The sequence below is a fragment of the Ptychodera flava genome (genome assembly GCF_041260155.1).
Source record: "Ptychodera flava strain L36383 chromosome 23 unlocalized genomic scaffold, AS_Pfla_20210202 Scaffold_24__1_contigs__length_23054250_pilon, whole genome shotgun sequence".
Taxonomy (NCBI): domain Eukaryota; kingdom Metazoa; phylum Hemichordata; class Enteropneusta; family Ptychoderidae; genus Ptychodera; species Ptychodera flava.
In genome coordinates this window covers 18,074,540-18,091,659 of record NW_027248278.1, presented here as the reverse complement: position 1 = coordinate 18,091,659, position 17,120 = coordinate 18,074,540, and the positions used below count along the sequence as shown (strand labels likewise).

The 17,120-nt window shown below is 39.1% G+C and overlaps 1 protein-coding gene and 1 long non-coding RNA gene across 2 annotated transcripts in view; one reads left to right on the top strand and one right to left on the bottom strand.

The window, feature by feature from the left end:
• LOC139124868 (multiple epidermal growth factor-like domains protein 11) overlaps positions 1 to 17,120 on the top strand; it is a 42,350-nt gene that overhangs the window by 7,816 nt on the left and 17,414 nt on the right. The window lies entirely within an intron of this gene.
• On the bottom strand, positions 4,323 to 5,106 carry LOC139124929 (uncharacterized). Its single transcript, XR_011550094.1, has 2 exons — positions 4,822 to 5,106; positions 4,323 to 4,506 (listed from the first exon to the last, which is right to left on the bottom strand). It is a non-coding gene; the product is annotated as an uncharacterized lncRNA (long non-coding RNA).

The window sequence follows — 17,120 nt, the reverse complement described above, 5'->3', positions numbered from 1 at the left end:
GTAATTTTATTCTCGTTTAAGAATTGTTCAGCCATTTGTTTTGTAATTTCTACTCTCTGTTTAGTTAAACGATCCACCATTGGGCTAAGCAATAAAGGGTCGGTGTTTGCAAAGGCATCATCATCGAAAAAAGATGTTTCAGCAGTAGCAGCATCATCATCATTCAAATTTGCATCATCGAAATCCTGGAGTGGTATATCTTCTCCTCCTTCTGCCATATTGTCTCTCTATATTACTACAATTATTTTTATCATCCCTTACATATACAGTAAAAAAATGCACTTCTCAGTTGTTGAAAGCGTTGAACAATTAGCTGACTATATTGAAAGAACTAGCGCTGCATATCGTCGCAGTTATAAATTAATGGGCCGAATTGATATGGCTCTTAATGTGACTAAGGGAATTCTTGTAAGTTCAGCTGTCATAGCAGCAATTCCGACAGTTCCAGTTCTTTTAGCTTTAACTCCTATACCAGGTGTTATTATTGATGTAATACAAGGAAAAACAGGAGTATCAAAAAGGCGAGAGAAATATAAACATTATTACGTTCAATATAAACAGCTGCTTACACAAATACAAGAAAAAGGCGCAACAACAGAAAATGCCTCAGAACTTATTCAAGACATATTTCATCAGGCGCTAGAAATTCAAAAACAAGAAGGATTTAGTCCCCCTTTAGAAAGATACATGCGACATTATGGATTAAATGGATATGAAAGTTAACTCCGTCCTATCGGCCATGTTTCTGCCAGCCATTCGCCCGTGTCTGGATTGTATAACTGCACACATTTGATATCATTTGGCGCCATCATGATTTTACTGCGCTTTTCACTACGGATTTCTCCAGGTTTTTTCTGTACAAACTGCACAAAATGTGCCTGCTCGGGCTCCTTCCCAGTTTCAAACAAATCCTTATAGTCTTCAAAGTTCAAATGTTTTCTAACACAAACATCTTTTATCCCTTTATTTTTTTTCGTCTCGGAAGTTGGAGTTCGAAAAGCATACACTTTCGAGCGTATGCCGACAAAATCAAGAATAGGTTCTCCATTCAACTCATCTTTAAATTTACCTATCACCTTTTTATTAATCTTTGGAACTCCCATCACATCTTTCATTCCACTAGTATCATATATAGACTTCTCACCATTCTGTTCTACATCTTCTCGGACTATATCATTGGTTGTATCTGCAGAAGGAAGAGGCACACTGTAAACAAAACTGTCAGTATCTATGTAGGCTAATCGTATTCCAGGGAACTGCTTTCGAAAGTAATTGTAATGCATCTCATACATAAGCAGCTTAGAAAATTCAAGCACTGCCGCGCCAATGAAAACTGGCTTTTTTATATTCATATTTATCCCTTTTCAGTTCCAGGAGAGCACTGTCACAGGAATCGCCATCCTCTGCAAGTTATGAGAGTTATATGTTTCATCTTTGGATTATACTTCTGAATCTTTTTATGACCACTAACGGTACCGTTCCGGCCCGAAACAAATTTAAAGTCTCTGTACTTTCGAACGTCTTCTATTGTCTTGCCGAACATCGCGTTATTCATCAGCTTATAGAAATTCTTTTCAAAATCTGTCTTTCCCTTTGTCCTCATTTTAGTGTTAAAGTCGATATATTTCGCGAGACACGGAGCCTCTTCAAATGCGAGTGCCCGATGAATCTTTTTCAGTCGCATTCCCATCCGAAGATAGAATTCAAGCAACTTATAATGTAAGACGTATCTCTCTCTGTCCATAAGACTTGTAATCAGTCGACTCCCTCCGGCGGTAGCTCCCTGCCTCGGAAATTCGTAGTGGTGTGGTGCGAGTGGTAGATCGGAATGTTCTTCATGTAATTCAGCCGGATATTCTAAGTCTACTTCTAGAAAACTTGGCGGAAATCTAGCGTCGGGTCCCAATCCGAGCCTGCTCTGTCTTCATATTCTAACAATTCTTCCATCGTCATCCAATGAAGTCCGCCCACTGGCATTGCCTGACTCATTGCCCAGCCATAAAGATTGTTAGCATCGAGATATTTTATTTCGGTTAACGGTTTCTCCAGATCGTAATCCCCGTAAGCCGGATGATTTGTCTGTAAATAATGAATATTACACTGGCTGATACCACCTCTAATTCCCCTCTGAATGAAATTCATCTGCTCAGCATCTTGAATGAGTTTAAATTTATTACCCGTGTAAAGTAACATAGCATCCCATGTCAAGCCAGGCGCTGACATATAGTGAGCTGGGTCTAACTTATATGCTTCTAAACATGTGTCACGGAAATTTTCGAATATATTCGCAAGAAGGAGAATGTCCGTCTCACAATAGAATTCCATATAATCACGAATCGTCTTACATCCAACTTCGTCCCATACTCGCAATGCATGTTCGTAATCAGACTCAGAAATCCCCTCTTCCGTTAATTCGCTATAAAATTTGTGTCGTGGTGGGAGCTGGTCCTCTTCCAATCGCTCTGGAGAATCTAAATATTCATACGGGAAGAAACCTTTCGCCCGCTGAATGTCCGGGTACGAAAGTGGTACTGCCGTCCATCCATTCTCTGGCACAGTCTTTGCCAACTTCGCGAGCGACCCAGACATCAACTGAGCACTGCCCCTTACAAAAATAGGAGTACATCAAAAATGCATCAACTGTGAATGATGTTACATAAGTCTGTTAAAAATTTACTGTTGATGTATGCATCATTAGTGCATTGTTGAACTTCTGATGTATGCATTATGCAGTACAGATTTGGAACAAAATGAATGCATAATGTATCCATCTTTGGTGTACATCAATAGTGCATCAACTGTGCATGATATATGCATCAGTCTGTTAAAAAATTACAGTTGATGCATGCATCATTAGTGCATTGTTGAATTCTGATGTATGCATTATGCAGTACAGATTTGGAAAAAAATGAATGCATAATGTATCCATCTTGACAGCTGTGATGCACACAAAATGTACAGATGTCCTCATAATGCTGTACACACCAAAAGCACAGGTTTAGCACAAAAAACATCATTACACATCTTGAACAGTTGAATTTGAAAACTTGATTTCACAGACAAATGATTTAAAGTCTTTTTTACCAGTATACTATTGTAGATCTAACTCTCAATCAACCGACTTTAGGTGGTTTTAATATGGTATATATACCACACACCCTGGCCAGGGTATGCTTAAAAATGTAAATTCTTGAAGAGCTAAACATACAGACATTACATTGACTAGTATCTAATGTGACATAACTAGCTAGTTGCTACCATGCAGGCGTACAGGAGACTGAGAAAGACAGATCACATTCCAGAGTTTACTTGTACAGGTGTTAACTTTGAGTGTTCAACTGTTTGACTTCCAGAATACAACAGAGCCTTGGTATTATAAAGCAGAAACTGTTTTCTTCTACCATTTTTGCATGAGTTCAATTATCAGATTCCATACCACTTCATTATTAAATGAAAAAAAGACATTCATAATATGATTCCTCAGCAATTTTTTTGATAGACAGCAAAAGTTTAATGAAAGGATGGATGGATGGATGGATGGGTAAAAGCTAAAATACCATGTGATACAACGTAATGGGAAGTGTTATTCAGACAAAATCCAATAATATGAAGTTTGTAAGGGAAACCTCACCTCACAAATGATATTTTAGGCCTTGAGACTTGCACACTGTTGCCTCAAATTTGCTGGAAACTTTGCAGTAAATAATAGCAGCAAACTATTTGCTGCAAATATGATGGTCGTTCATTTTTCAAATGTCAAATTTGGTTTCTTGTGAACTTTCTGCAAACATGCAGCAACCTCTTACAGCAAATTTGCAGCAAACGTTTAATTTGCATGTTGCTGCAAATTTGCCTGCAAACTACATGCATAAAATGTCCTTCAAAAGTTGGCATATTACTCTTCAGCAGTCTGCTCTGAAATAAACACTTCATCAGTTTACAAGGACAAATACATCAGTAACAGCATGAAAACTAAATATGCAGTTATTAACATAGAACAGAGATGCTGAAAACAGAAGAAAGAATACACTTAAGTGACAGCAAAGTTTGTGCATTGTACCACAAGATTCAACATTTTTATAATCTTTAACAATAACAAACTCAGGGTTCAAATATGTACACAGAAGTTTTAAAATCAGTTGTGCAGACATGGCCAATAATATGATTGAGCGTGAATAGCTGACAAATCTTAAGGCAGACTGTAGGAAGCACAAACATCGCAAATTTACCAATCAAGTTCTGAAATACTAGCTTCACAAGAATCAGAGGTGAACGCAAATAAAGTTATTGTTATAAAGACAACAGAGAAGCAAAATGTTAAATTCAATTTGTCAGTGGTAAGATTTATTTTATCATGCCATGTTGATTTCATGCAACACAAATGTCTTTAAGAGATGTCCATTTGACCCGAGAAGTTTCATATGACATTCACGTTATTGTCAAAGGCTGCGATTTGGCTTTCTGTTCCCTGAATTCCTTGTCCCTTTAGAGTACCAGCAAAGAGTTCTGAAAAATATGAATCGTTCAGGGAAGAGTGTAAGTTGACCTAAAGTTGTAAAATCACAATTTGATGAAAGAAATCAATAATTGTTCGAAATGAGAACTATTCAAGTAGAGAAACCAAATGCAATAATTAAAATCAAAAGGACAGGCACACCCGCGTACACCACAGCGACAAACAATTTGCAAAAGTCTCAGCAATTATTTCCCATACGTATCAGCACAGTGTGTAATGTAAGTGAATTAAGTATGAATCAGTACTAAGGAAAACTTATCCTGGCAAACATAGCGATACAAATGTTGCAGAACGAATTGACTTACATTTGTGAAGGTCAAGGACTTGCAGACGCTGGACGGTTCTGGTTCTGGTTGCCAGGTAGACCTCGATCTCTGTGCTGTTCGTTACTAGAAAATGTCATCATTGTTACTGCATATTTCACGTTCACAAATTTAGAACTATGTTTGTCCCCGGTACTTGAAACTCATTTTGCGGCACTGTGATATCATTTGGCTGGTAGTTCCATAGAAAAATCACAAATTATCCACCAGATAATTCTCCGATCACAAATACGCTGCCGGCCGACAGTACACTACAATAATATCTAACTTCGCGCCAATTGAGCCTTATGACCGTTCACGGAAGTGCAATCTATAAATCATTACGTGATTGATAAAGTAGTTCCATTTTTTAAACACTGAAATTGACTCTACGTCTGCGCCTACGCGCTATATTTCATACTAGATATGACACTTAATTTATTAGTTTTATGAAAATTGTTATTTTTATCATAGAAAGACTTAAGACAGAATAACAATCCTTTCATCACGAAGAATCAATATCAATGCGCGAACTGAACTTGATGAACTGTGACCTCAGAGTATACTGCTGCTAACAGCTTGGCCAGCTGCACGGCTGCAGACGTGTTGAATGTTGGCGAAGTAACATACTGGATTTTTGTACGGCGACTCAGAATGGAGTACAATCGTAAGCCTCAAATCAGCGGTCGGCAATATACGTCTGCCTCTGAAAGTATGAACAAAATCCTTCACCTTAATCCAAGTCAACATAAGGCGAGATTTTGTCAGCAACATCGATAGGACTTACGTCTGTACAGGTTTGCGGAAGTTCGCCTACAGCTGGAAGGACATAGCGGTGCATACGTATACATGAACATTTACCTATCTTTTTCTACAATCAGACGTTCTCGTCTGTCGACATTCCAAAGGTACGAATTGATCACAGTAACAAATGCCTGCGACCCGTTCTTGTTGCTTGTTTTCAATGGGTATACAGACGTCTTTCCTAACCTCCGTGGTCGGCAGACGTACATTAATTGCGTTTTAAAAATGCATGCACTTTGGCCGGCGTTCGCAGAAACTTGTAATCAAAAGACAGACAAATCCTTCTTTTTAAAATTTGTTTTCCTAAAAATTCAGCTGTCGATACAACCTTGATTTACTAAACCAGATCATCGAAGGCAATTGCTGTTGTATTGTCACAAGATGCACTCTCTGCATCCATACCAATGTTGCTGAGTTCTATCCCATATTCAGCAGCTGATATTGAAGCTGCCCATGCCATATTGTCGAAAGCATGGCAATGTGGTGCCAATGGTAAAATACCTTGTGTAAAAAACCTAATGAACGTATGGAATAGATGTGTGAATAAAACCATTCCTTTCATGTAAAGAGATCTAACATGTTGTGTTTTCATTATTATGTGCATTTGGTTCAAAAGTGTGCCCATGTGTGCATTCTTTTGATTGTAACATTTGTTAAGTGATGCACTTTTGATGTATTTACATCATATATGCACCTCTGTATGACAGCAATGGTCCTGTGATGTACTTTTGGTGAATGCATTGTTTGTTCATCTTTTTAACTTTACCATTTTGGCAAGAAAAGGAGTCAATCTGTGCTTTGACCAATACATCATATATGCATTTTTAAAATGAAACTGAAAGTCAGGATAATGGTTCTGTGATGCACTGTCGATGTGTACATCATATGTGCATTCATGTAGAAGTCATATGGTTGATAAATATTTTTAGCTTCCTGAAAAAAGATTTACTTTTAATGTATACATCATATGTGCATCTTTTGATGAATGCATACATCACCACCCTTTGATGAATACATAATGTACTCATTTGTACCTCTAATTTTGGTAAGGGTGTCCATAAACTTTATAGAAAAGAAATGTTTCTTTGTCTCCCTCCCCCCATCGACAACAATTGAGGCATGAAAAATAAATGTTTTCATAAGACACATAATTCCACCATTGCCCGTCTTAGCTATGATATTTGGCTCTGGTTCCCCTACCGGAACGGAAGTACCCCCTCCGGCGTCAACATCCCTGATTTCATGTATTTTTTGTAAAATAAAAGAACCATCGTATCCCTTGAGGTTGTGAAAGTATATAGGAATGGTTCTCGACGGGCGGCACTTTTCACAATAAAAGTCGTAGGATCCTTCACTATTCGGTATCCAGCTTGATCTCCACATGCAATACAGTCTGGATCATTGTAATTAGAAGTATCTTTCATCGGTTTTATTTTCCAATAATATGATTTCGAATAATTCTCAGCCCTTTTCTTCATATCCTTTAGAAATTCTGTAACACAATCTGTACCCGTGAATGTTCTTTTACTAAAAACTTTCGGTCCAGAACCATTCCGGCCTGGCCATCGTTCAAGCATAACATACGCAATACAAATTGGAATGTGGCAGCCGGTGTCCTTCTCAATAATTGCCTCAGTATCTGCATACACGACGTAGGGACAGGGAACCTTCTTCTTATGTCCTTCGAATTGACACACTTCCTTAGGAAAAACTGGCTGAGCAGTGTCTGTTCCACAGTATACCTGATGTATTTCTAATTCTTCTGTTGACGCAAAACCCCGCTTACAAACCATACAAATACACTTCCGTCTGTGCACATTCTTACGATCATTTTGAGAATTAAGAAGGCGATTTAACGCAGTAATTGGTACATAGTGACCCGCGTCTTCACCAACTATTAGTAAGATATTCGCTATTTGATCCGCTCCGCCTTCGCCTTCGGAACGGGCTCCGCTACAGCTACTATATAACACAGTTATGTCGGACGGGGCGGGATCATTCTCGTAGATCTGAAATACTTGGAGTTTGATGCCTGGATTTTGCTGCTCGAAGCGCTTGAATACAGTCTCATCGGCGGGCGTAGGAAATGGTATTCCATCAAAACAGTAATCGGCCATAAATGGAGTGTACGTATTCCATTTTTTTCTAGTCTGTCCACATTTCTTTTCACGAAACGTGATATCACCTAACTTTATACTTGCTACAACTGCGTATTGAAAACAATTCTCGCTGCCGAAAGGAAGAATAAGATCGCTCACACAATGCTTATTTTTTAACCATCCGGGAAGTTGAATCAGGCCGGGGCGGCCGGCCCCGAGTAAAACTTCTACTGGAGTTACTTCAAATTTAGGATCTCCTCGAGAACGAGACCAGAACCCTCAACATTTTCAATTGTATCAAGCATATGTGGGTCGTAGCGATCTATTAATTGTTGTTTCACATCCGATCTCGCTGTGCCTCTTACATCTTTTGTGTATGTATCTTTTAATTTAACAGGCAATGTACGATTTTGTGTATTACCGTTTTTCTGGTCCACTAATTTGACTTCCATTTCTGTATAAACAGAGTACATCTTCCTTATTTTGGTCATACCTTCGATATCCACCAACGTTTCAATATCCTCGACTCGCTTGACTTCAGGAAATTCTTTTCGTAAAACTGCCCCGTCGAATACTTCGGTTACGGCTTTTCGTAAGCGGCACCTAACGTCAATATTCTCATCTATAATAATCTTTATAATATATACTATCCTAAAATATTTTAAAAAGAAAAAATAATTATTCTATGATAGGTCATCAAAATCTACTATAATATTTTTAGCAGCATTTATTTGTTTATATATCTCGCCTAATCTTTCTAAGTCGACTAGTTCTTCCACGTCTTGAATTTCTGGTTTATTAGCCGCGGCACAAAATAACCTCTCTACAGTGAAAGAAAGGGTACGCTTATTTAAGCGCGGTTTAAATGCTAAGAATTCTATCTTACTACCTTTTTGGATATTACGAGGTACAATAGCAGGATTTTCTCGGGCTGGCAATGGGCTCACTGCTTTAAAACCACAGTCAATTTCTTGAACTATATCAATACATGTAGTGAAATCGTGAATCCCTCTTTTAAACCGAAATTTAAAATACTTTGTCTGTGTGTCGCTCCCTTGCTTCTGATACACTTTAGATGGATTGTAAAATCCGATAGGATTCTGGGAGTGAGCGGCCAGGCTTGCAGCATAGCTTTTAGCAGTGCTTGCATCGAAACTTTCACCTAAGGTACATGATACTATCAGATCGGTAAACTTTTGAAGACTCGGTAGCCAACGGACACACATTTCATCACATGTAGCAGGATCTTTGAACCATATTTAGGCCCGATGGGGAAAACCACTTCTAGCTCACTGTCTACATATATAATAGGATCTACATATTCACCAAATATGAGTTTGCCGTCACTGATTTGAATATTGTTTTCTCCACTTTCAAGTATTTTTATTGCATCTGAAATAGAAAGGATTGCCATTGTCTTATCGTAATATATCTTTACGAAAAATAATTTAAAAAAAAATTCTATGATATAGATAGAACAAAAATGTCATACATATTTATAAATGGACCAACTGGAAGTGGTAAGAGTTACGATGCAGTAAATTTGGCGGGCGCCACCAACCACATTATTTGTGACTCTTCCATAATTCAACATCTGACTTTTTCTCGAATCCGTTCCCACGTTTCCGTGGCAGCGGAAGAAAAAAGATTGTTTCTAGAGCATTTGACCATTTACATAGTTTCATTATCATATTCAAAGATATGCCTTTTGATTATTCTGACTCGAGCCAGACAATATGAAATAGCCACCTTAAAAGAACTAGAAGAGATTCATAACAAGTTCAAACAGACTTTCTTAGAAATTTGCAATGACTACAGACTTCCATGTTTGATAATTAGTCAACCTCTTACGCCTGAAGTTCTCAAGAATATACTTAATCCAACAATTGATACCGAGACAGTCGGACCAGTAGAATCTCCACGAGCTTTTGACTTTGGAATTGCAATGGGCGGCCCTTCGGCACGCGGCTCACATGATAGCGGCAGCAGCCAGGGATTTTTAATAGACGGTTTCGGCAAGGAGGAACTTGAAAAACTTACTATCCACCTAATCAAGAACAACTAGAACAACCTCGAGTCTCACTCAAGAACCTACACAAACTTCTAAAGCTTGTGAATCTGTGCACGCTTATAATGCTTCTTTTGACTTACAGGCACTTGACATGATGCCGAAGGAACATACGGTTACCCCAACGGAATGGTTCCGAAAGGGGACAAGAATGGTTCCAAAAGGGGACAAGACTTTGAAGTTACTTGTCTATGGCTCATTGCCCCTTCGGAACCCTACGTTTACGGCTCCGGATCCTCCCACTCCCCTGTACCACCTCATCCACATACAGCCAAAAAAGATGCAATAAGTGAACATTACTTACGACAATACATGATAAATACTTGGCCAGGTGGTTGGAAGCGGCGTGCGTTCCGAAGGCGTAAACTGACACTTTTGGCTTTCAAGAAATTAAGGCTTGCTCCATGGTTCTTATTGAATAACTTTCGTAATTACTTTTGTAATTACTTGCGTTAGTACCAGCACAGGAACTACAGAGCCCAACGGAACCCCTACGGTTACAGTTCCGATAGGGATTCCGAAGGCTACTTACGAAGTTCTAAAAACATTTTCCTCTGGCTCCCAACTATTGAAACGTTCTGGATAGCCACGCCATTTTATCAGATAATATTTCTTTCCTCTAATTTTTTTCGTCTTCAAAATTCGTTCTACTCTGTACAGCTCGTCGGCGCCAGCAGCGCTCTGAAGTTCATCAGAATAGAAAGTGCCAAGTATTTCCTCTCCATTCAGATCTTTTATTTTGTAAACTGGCGGAGTACCCAGTCCAGCTGCGTACACCACTTTTGAAACTATGAAAATCTCCTCTGTCCAATTTGGTAAATATCCTTTCCTGAAAGTGGTCTTGTATTTTGTAATTCGACCCGTTCTCCCAGCTTGAATTCAGGGGTGGTGCTCGCGGCCGCCGTGTAATAAAGGGAAAGTGGCTTCACACATCAGCCATCTCGTTTTGTATGTGCTTTGGTGTGTTTAGTGTCTGAGTTGTGTTTAGGCTGTTAGTGTGGAAATTAACAAGCGAGTCGTTAATTTTAAAATAAGCCATGGTGAGACGTGGGCGTAGTCAGATGTGTCCTTGACAGCGGTGACTCTTTTTTTATCCCAACGTTTCGAAACCAGAGCGGTCTCTTCCTCAGTCGCCTAAGATATGTGCATATCTTTTTTGTTTTATGTCATGTCGATATTGTTGATCTCCTGTGCTTCTAGCAGTGAAGCCAGAATGCTTATGTTTGGATCGTAATGTGTTCGTTCGTTCATTGGCTTGTTTCTGGTGCAATGGACTTTAGCCTTAATCAGTGTGTCGCTGATGTTCGTATTTCTTTTGTAAGCGATGATCGGTTGTTTAGGAAATAAATTCCTTAATGTTTCGTCCTTTTCTATGTGATCCCAGTTTTCACACAGAGCTAGTTTGATAGCTTGTGTCTTTATGTATGGGCTATATCTTGTTGTGAACACAAGTGTATTTTTCGTGTTTTGTTCGCTGGTGTTGTAATTGCGTAATTCTGGTGGCGAACTTTGTTTGTGATGTAATTCTAGAGATTTCATCCTGTTTGTAGCCACGTTCAACTAATCTTGCATTGAATGACTTGACTTTAGCACTAAAATCATTCTCATTGTTGCAAGTTCTGATGTACCTTAGTGTTTCGCCTTTGATCAGGCCTTTAAAGGTAGATTTTGGATGGCATGATGTTCTATGTAGGAATTGAAACGTATCTGTGGTTTTCGTGTGCGTTCTTATGTCCAGTATTTTCTCACTGTTATGTCATTGACCTTTGTTTACCACAAGATCGAGGTATGTTATCTCATGTGTCGAGCTTTCAAACGAAATTTGAAAGTAGGGTGCATTTTGTCGATGCTGATGTGAATTCGTTCAGTTCGTGTTCTGTTCCTATAAAGATCATGAAAACATCGTCTCTGAATCTAAGCCAGAGTAATATTTTCGATTTGTATTCACATATTATTTTCATTTCTGTTTGATGAAATGTGATATCAGCGACATTCGGTGAAGACGGAGAATCCATTGATACACCCAGGGTCTGTTTATAGAATTCGTTATCGAATTCGAATGTGTTGTTTTTGAGAATAAGTGTTAGCATGGCTAACATATATTCTGTTGGTGGCATTTTCATTGTTGTTCCCTGGTTGCTGTTTTGGGATCGTTCTGCGTCTAATGCTTCGCCTATAAGTTGAGTGGCTTCATCGTGTTGTGTGTTGGTGTACATAGACACCACATCTAATGTGACTAATATTGCATCATCCGGAATTTACAGCACATACAAAACGAGATGGCTGAGATGTGAAGCCACTTTCCCTTTATTACACACGGAATTCTCGAGAAGTTGTGGTAAAATGGGGAGCCAGGAACGTGTCTGTCTGTATGTGAAGTATTTCCACATCATCGTTTTAAGAGTACGATTAAAACGTTCAACGACGCTAGCTTTTTTGTCACTGTAGGTGTGAAACCAGTGATATCCCGCCTCCTGGAGCCATTTCTGCATTTTTTGGTTCGTAAATTCCCGCCCCTCATCTGTCTGAAGTTTGTCGGGTTGCCTCCCGGATTTCTTAATTATGTCTTGTAGTGCCTGTAACGTATCATCAGCCGTTTTTGACTGTATCGGCCTGGCCCATGCATATTTGCTTAGCACATCGATTACTGTTAGCATGTATCGAATGTTTTTATTCTCTTTTGCGAATGGTGAAGGGAATTCCACGAGATCAGCTGCCAAAACTCGTCTATCGATGTTACGAAAACGCGCCTCCCGCCCGTAGCACGAGTACGAGGTACCGGTTTATGTAGATTATAAGTTAGCTGAGTTTTTAACCACTCCTGCACCTCTTTCTTAGTAACGTTTAGTCCGCTGGCACGTGCTGCGTCATATAATTTTTGTACACCTCCAAACCCAGTTTTTGGGTTGTAATATAATTCTCTAAGAGTACCTTCGGTGAAACGTTCGGTCGAAGCCATGATTAGCTATATTATACGAAAAATTGAATGTCGTACGGATGCCGTAAATGAAATACTAGTTTACTGAATGGTGTATTTTTCAATTGCCTGATTAGGGAACCCACCTCCCGTTCTGACACCTCCATTCCATATTCTTTTATAATAGTCTTGTTATCTGTCTTGCTGGGTGTGTAAAATAGTACTAACATCTGTATATTTTCCCTAAATGGTTTACTAATACTAGTATATTGTTGAGTCAGAACCCAGACAGATAATCCGTCGTGTCTTGCGCTGAAACCAAGTTTGACTAAAAAGTCACTGCGCTTCTTCATATCTTTGGACGAGGCGCAGTCGTCGAGGATTATTAAAGTGTTCGTGCCAGCCCATTCTTTATGTACGAAGGCTAGTGTATCATCCACAGCATCGAGTCCGACTGGAAACACAAACACATTATCATCGGTGAAAATGAATCTTTTATTATACGTTTTATTGTTCATGAATGTCGGACAAATGAAAACTATATATTCAAATTTCCTTAAGTACGGACCGGTGAGGAGATCCATCACATATTCTGTTTCGCCAGAATTTGTCGGTCCAGTTACAATCATGTTGAATGGCGGGGTCGCGTACATCTGATCTATATACTGTACATAAATGAACTGCTTATCTTTCAGAATATTCCACCTACAATAGTAATGAATATGGCTAAAGATAACAAACCAATTTTGCCGTATTCGTGAATAGGATCCGCGCCGGCGGCGAGTGGCACGGCTGCTGCCTTGTTCCGAAGGGGCGATAAGGGAATCTGACTTGTGTCAACAGCGTCTGCCGTATTAGGTGGCCCTCCAGGATGCACAGCATCCTGCCATTTCACAGCATCCTCTTCCCCTTCCATCTCATGTTTAGCACTTTCTTTAATTTCTGTGTTTATATCTCCATTTACCCCGAAGACCATAGATTCTGTTGCATATTGCAATTCATTATTATAACCTGTGATTGCCGGGCCCGAAAGAATGACCATTTTAGACGGTAAGAGAAGTAAATTGGGCGAAACTGCCATATCAAGTTTGACACCAGTATTCATTATTGTGTCTTGATATCGCCTATAACTGATTACCTTATCAGTATTACGAATTTCATCTTCGAGGAGAACGCCGAATTCTTTTCGGACTTGCTCTGCACTGCCAGTATCGCCCACAATGGTACTGCGAATATTAGCTTGTGTGCCAAGTATGCAAAGCTTCAAGGCTTTCATTGAGGCGGGCGAGACCGGCCTTTGTTAGGCCGGAGTCTCCCTTCAGAGGAATGAAACTATTAAATTGCCCCTCCGATCTATCATTTCGGAAGAAATAATAATGTGGTCGGTCTTTGTCGGGCAGTACATGTTTTTCTTTCCAAAAATGGTATGTGTATAGAAAACGCCTCCGTCGGCGGAGAGGAAAAAGTCATGACCATTGTATATTGCTTTTGGCTGTCGAATGGGGCCACGATTAGTGTAATATTCATGACCATAACCAAGACCTGAGTTTTGGCCTTTGTGATATCCAAAGTCGGACTTCGTGGGCTTATATTTCCAAATTCTGTACATAGAAGTTCATTTTGGACGAGATTTTATGGATTGTCACCGGCTTTGAAGATCGTATCGTCTGGAAGTGCAATGTCCATTTCATGAAGTATCCGACGTATTGTAAAGTATACATGAAAACGGCAGAATGATCGTATTTGTGGCGGATATTTCTTATCGAAGAGATGGGCGAATGATATACCACAACCAGTAGTGCTGCACCATACGGCGAAATTTAATTGCTGGTCCCAGTATTTCATGTGTGGGCCGCCCAGCCATATATTACTTTCTTTAGCTGTTCGATGAGTGATTACGTTATCTTTGAACACATCCCACAGATGAAAAGTAAATTTATCTGTCGTTACATATATTTCTAAGTCAATGAGAATAGGTTTTACTCCCCCGTTTGGTTTGGAAGGAATATCGGCATGCTCTACTGTTGGCATGCTCGACTTATTCAATTGAAAAGCAACTGGGGATGCGTCTGTACTCATTATTCGTGTTTCTATATATGGATAGATTTAATGGAGGAGAATTTTCCATACTTTGGAATCGGAATGCCTATCGGTACAGTTCTGTTAGGGGTACTGACATTCCAGACTATGTTAATACTATATTTCAGATTCAGGTTTAAACGTGTATTTATTTTTTTACTAAGAGTTATTTTTTACTAAGAATAGATAACATACTGCAAACAATGGAGAATTTAATAAAGTCATCGGCAGCAGCAAATACGACAGCGCCACTACCAACCGCAGCGTCGGACGATCAATCCATTACAGAGACGAAACGTGAAAAATACTCTGTGTCATCGCAAGTGGTCAAAGTAAGATATTTTTGGCAAGGAGATTTCAGTTGTGGACGTAGAAACGTGGAAATATGAGACTGTAATTAAAGCCTTCAATATGTACGAAGCAAAATACAGTTCTCTTATAAGTGATACCATCACTCAAAGTTTCATAGATCTAGGAGCCCGCGCAATAAGTCAGGTAGTTCCAATCGATGATCGAACAAACTATGCCACTGATCTTAAAAAGGATTTTATTCTAAACAGTGAAATAAAACGATCACCAGGACGGATAGCCTGCATGTGGGGGCCCATACTTGCTCTAGTTTCCACCGGTTTAATTACGGGTAAACATGTAGATTTTAAAAAAAATCGGGTTAAATATAATACCCGAAATAAATGGATTCAACTTCGCAAGCACCCCAAACGGTTCCAACACCGACTCAGCAAACGGAAACGCGTTCCGAAGGGGCTCCGCCGACTCCGACACCTCCGACGACTACCATTCGGAACCCTACGGAACGGAGCGCAATATAGAGAAAATTACATTACCGACAAAACATCCAGGGAGAGTGGCTGCAGGGAAGCGACTAGCAGAATGGAACAGGCAAAACAAGGAGAAGAAGCGTCAATCAATAGCAATGACTGAGGTAGACTGTGACAGCTTACCTAGCCCCTCCGGAACGCGCCACAACAGTGTGATAGCTGGTATAATAAATGTTATCTTGTTTTAGGAATTATAGGAGTTTCATTGACTGCATTAGGACTATATTGGGGGCGTGCTCGACATACACAGTGTCCCCTCCGGAAAGATAGAAAAATGACATGTTTGCATGTATCAACGTAGGACAGTAACACTTTCTGATCGACACATGACTTAGGCAATGGCCTTAGGGACTGGTCAGTTTCTTCGGCCTGGGGGGGGCGGTGGATTATTTTTTGCCGACGTCAAAAAGTGGCTGACCCCCCCTATTCCAAATTTTGAAAACAGGGTGACCCCCCCTATTCCAAATTTCTAAAACAGGGTGACCCCCCCCCCCCCGGGCGCGACAAAGGTAAAACAAAAGATGGACATAAATTATATATATATATATATATATATATATATATATATATATATATATATATATATATATATATATATATATATATATATATTACATTTTACATATATTTATATTTTAAATAGTCATTCTATGTTTTAGTGAAATTGTTGACATGTCAGTTGTAAGATAGGAATTTCAAAGTGTCAATCTTAAAGTTTAAATAGAGTACATTTTGAATGAGCTGTATTTTGAATGAGCTGTGAATGTATTTCACACTTTCTCTGCTTAACCAGATGTCCTGAACTGTTGTACAGAAATGGATGTCAATCATTATTATCAAAGAGGAAAAAGCAGTGAATCAAAAACTTTGATGGGTGTTAAGACTTGCCAACCATCCAATTAAATCTACTGAGGAGCCATAGAGAGCTTTTTTAGCCAAATCTGATGTGTACAGTGTCTGAGAGGACCTTTTCTTGTGTGACATTGAAACCATAAAAGCACAGCTAATAATGACAAAAACTGCCTTTTTTAACTGTTATTTTGTTCATAAAAAAGCGTCTTTCTACAGAAAACCTATGAAACAAAGGAAAATAATTGCATCAATGAGAAGGAAAGATATCTTGTCATTTTTCTATCTCTAAAATAAGTCACTGTATCAAATATATATTGTGAAATATTTGTGCATGTTGCTTTCTCATACTGAATTCTCACAGAGAGAACAGAAAAGTATCAGGAATTTGTCATCCTTTTCATATGAAATGCAGATTTCATAATGGTACACTTTCACTTAGCAAACATCAAGATATCTCTGAAAGTATGGCGCCCGAAGGGCGCGCCAAAAAATATGAAACATCCTGATATCTCTGATATATATGCCTTGTATATTAAAGTCATGCACCTGAAGGGCATGCTGAAAGATGTATGATATATTAAAGTAATGAGCTTGAAGAGCACGCTGAAAAATATTGAACATACAGATATCTCTGATGTATGTAT